Source organism: Erigeron canadensis, chromosome 4, assembly GCF_010389155.1.
Source record: "Erigeron canadensis isolate Cc75 chromosome 4, C_canadensis_v1, whole genome shotgun sequence".
Lineage (NCBI taxonomy): Eukaryota > Viridiplantae > Streptophyta > Magnoliopsida > Asterales > Asteraceae > Erigeron > Erigeron canadensis.
The window spans coordinates 4,406,114-4,410,152 of record NC_057764.1 but is presented as its reverse complement, the minus strand read 5'-3'; positions in this window follow the sequence as shown (position 1 = coordinate 4,410,152).

The window sequence follows — 4,039 nt, the reverse complement described above, 5'->3', positions numbered from 1 at the left end:
ATGTTTGGAGTTGTATATATATATATGTGTTTGTATGATGTTTGTTGTGTGATATACAAGTACAACATAATATGTGTTAGGATTCCTTAAGATGAAACACTTAGGAATACCAAGTATTACATCTAACGAAGATAAGTATATCTTCGTTAGAGGCAAACGAAGATAAACTTCGTTTGGTACAAACGAAGATTAACTTCGTTAGATGGGCTGGCAGCTAAGTTCGTAAGAACAAAGCCCAGCAAGCCCAGTTCGACCTGAACATATATATACGAACGAATACCCTAAGATAATATACGTTCGCATACAAGTACTCCAGACACCTAAGTTCGTTCTATAGCTTATAGAAACGAAGATAGCACAATACGGCTGATTATTTACTTGATAATTAGCGATACCATTTTTACTAATCAAACTAGTTATCTCGTGAGATTCCGCACTCACGACATAATCATAGACGATCTCGAGAGCGATCTATAGCTATCGAGGGACTTACAAGTGGTATCAGAGCCAATCGATTTCTTATCGAAGGTTCGAGATCGTTTTGTTTGATTCTTTTCTCTGAAAATCAACCTCCCGACACCCTTACTGTCGCTAACTTCGTTTTCTCAAACGATTTAGCAAACGAAATTAACCTCATCTTCGTTTCGAGTTCTTCCAACGTTTTAGCTTTATTTTCGTTAAGTTCCTTCAAACGAATTTCAAGTTATCTTCGTTACTCTCACCTTACGGATTTTGCTTTATCTTCGTTCTTTCCTTCAAACGAAGATAATTCTATCTTCGTTTCCTCCTGCAAACGAAGTTAATCCTATCTTCGTTTCTCTCATTCAAACGAATTTAAGATCTATCTTCGTTCAGTGCAAAAAATTCCGAAATGGCTTCCTCGTCAACCAACACTGCTGTTGCTCAATACCTGAATTCTCTTGTCTATCATGATCATCTCGTTGGACGTACTAATTCTCCACCGAAGTTAGTTTCATTGGCTGACTTCTGGGCGTGGAGAGGTCGATTTGAAGATTATATTCAACGAGAAGATTTGAATATGTGGATTATGATCACTGAAGGATATGAATGGCCAACTCTTACTAAAACGGTGTTACAACTAATTACAAAGTAGGAATTAAAAGTGAAGAAAATCCTTGTATGCTGTTGAAGTTAAGGCTCTTTCTACTCTTAGAATGTGCATTCCTCAAGAATTAGTGCACTTGTTTCCTAAACAGGAGTACAAGACTTCAAGCAACTGTTCGATGCTATTGAAGCTCACTGTGAAGGTGATCCATTATTGAAGCAAAATCGAGTTAAGATGCTTAAGAAACAATTTGATTGCTTTAATGCTACCAAGAACGAACTAGTTGAGGATCTTATCTTGAGATTTCAACATCTTCTTGCTGAGTTAGCCTATTTTGATCTTAAGTATACTCCTACTGAGATAGTGGATAATTCTTGGATGGTCTGCCGAAAGCTTATAAAGAATTTCGTCATGGATTGCAAGAAAGAGCTGATTATGCATCTCTTCGTATAGATGTGTTTATATCCACATTAAGAAACAGAGAAATGAAGGATAAGGCAAAGGATCTCCAAGACAACTTCACACAAGATCCATCTCTTTATCATGCCACTATGAAGAATCCTACAGCTGATATTAATGCATTCTTTTCTGGAGTTGGTTCTTCTGGCACGAAAGAAGGTCCTAATTGTGTTATGGATGGAGATGATTCTGCAGGTTTCATGGCTTCTGATGCTGGTTTCAAGGCTCGAAAGACAATGAGAATGCCAAGCCTGGAAATATGTCGTTTGGTAACATTTCATCTACTTCTGCTGGTTACAAGTCTATGCCTATGGATATGAAATCTGCTGAGGGAAGGATGATGTCTTTGCTGCAATGTGTGCTGCACATGAAGCTTTTGTTGCTGAGGATCACGGATCCAGCACTCATTGATGAAGATTATGACCAATAGATCCATGATGTTGAAGAAATGGATCTGAAATGGAATTTGGCGATGATCACTAGGAGAGTGCAAAGGTTTATGCAGCGAACAGGTCGACAGCTTATTGGGGGTACTCAGGGCTTTGACAAGTCAAAGGTTAAGTGCTATAATTGCGATGGCTTTGGACATTTTGCCAAAGAATGTCAACGACCAAAGAGAGATGTCAACATTACCCCTACCCGTCAAGATAGAGGTGGTAATCGTCCTTTTAATCAGAATGCAAGTAGAGCTCTCTTGTTGACTGAAGATACTACTGGAAATAGCAATGACAAGGCTATCGTAGCTGCTCAACCTGATGGTTCTTATGTCTGGAATCTTCCACAGGATGAGACTAATAATGCTTATTTGGCCGAAATAGTTGATGATATGGCTCAAATAGCAGATTCTGTTGAGGATTTCTTGGACACCTCAGTTTACCACAGTGATGAGCATCTGTATGAAAATGCTCAAAGCTCGAACTTGGAATCTTCTACTCAGGTATATGACACTGATTCTGAGTCGGATGAAGAGGTTGAGGTTGCTGATACGAAAGATTCTGGAGAGGTGAACGCTGCTGAGAACAAAGACGATTCTGCTACTGAAAAGGTTGAAAAGACGATTGAAGAGCAGATGAAAGAGTATGAAATTCCAGCAGGCATGAGTGTGGATGACTTTGTTGCGTACATGGCAGACTGCAAAGAAGCAGATCAACAGGTATCTTATTCTCTTCGTACTATTGTTCATGTTTGCCAAATTGTTAATCGAATGTTTGATGAAATTGAACAAAAGAATGAACGAATTAAGCATTTAGAATCTGTTGTTAATGCTGCTCATGAAGAAAGAGATAATTGATTAAAAAAGATTTAACTGTCACTGAAAGAAAGATTTTTAAAGGATAGGATTAAATCTTTAGAGTCTGACATTAATGCTATGAAAGACAAAGTTAAACATGCTGTGGCTGTAGAAAGAGTAGGTGGTGAAGCTTATGCATTATTAGCTAAGAAGTGTTCTACTATTGAGAAAGAACTGGCTGATGCTAGAATAGAAATAGTGGACTTACAAGCTAAGGTTGATTCAGCTAGACATGATGAGCTTTTGATGCATATGCAAAAATTTGGGGACTCTCCATCTAAGAGTTCTGACTCTGCTAAGGTTTCTTACAATAGCATGCCTCCTCCTTTCAACAATAATTATACTCCTGTAGAACCTAATATCCCGGAAGTCCTACTTCAACCTAGTGTTGATGTTGGTAAATCTCAAGACTCGTCTCCTAAGCCTACTTTGACTGAGGAGACAACAGTGTCTAAAGGAGTTTCTTCTCAACCTACCAAGGAAGAGAAATTGAAAGGTGTCGTCCTAGATTCGTCCACTTCTTATGGTCAAAAAGACAGTATTACTCACTTTACACTTCGTAAGAGTAGTAGGGTCTACACTGAGTTAGAATTCCCGTTATCATTAATTGACCCTAAGAGGATTGATAAAGTCTGGGATGTTGATATTAAGGATATGAAGCGATTAAGTCAGTTGCGTCAAACTCCTTTACCTAAGCAGTCTAGGAATAGTCAATCTGAAGATGAATTAGTTGTTAATGTCGAAGCAACTAAGGCTTTGAAGCATATCTTAATGCCTGCTCGAAAGAAGTCCCCAAGTAAGTCTAGGACATCACCGACCAAACGAGACCATAAGGATCCTAGTAAAACAAGTAAATCAGTGGACAATAGTGTATCTGTAAGTACCAATAATAAGGTAGATACAAAGAAACAACCTAAGGTCCTCTCTTGCTTTGCTTGTCATGAAAAAGGTCATGTTTACAGTGTATGTCCTAATCGACCTCGGAGATCAGGTTCTCCTTCAAAGGTTACCACCTCGGAAGGTAAAGGGGGTTGGGTAATGATAAACAGGTTTATGAAACTAAAGTTCAATCTTCTTCAAAACTGTTTACTATCCCTCAACGACGTGACTCTCCACCAAAAGGTTCTTCTCCTATGGGACAAAGATTCACTACCCCAGTGGGAGTTCAAGTCGGTCACACACACCTTCAAGTCGTAATTTCTTTTATGACCGAAATCATTCAA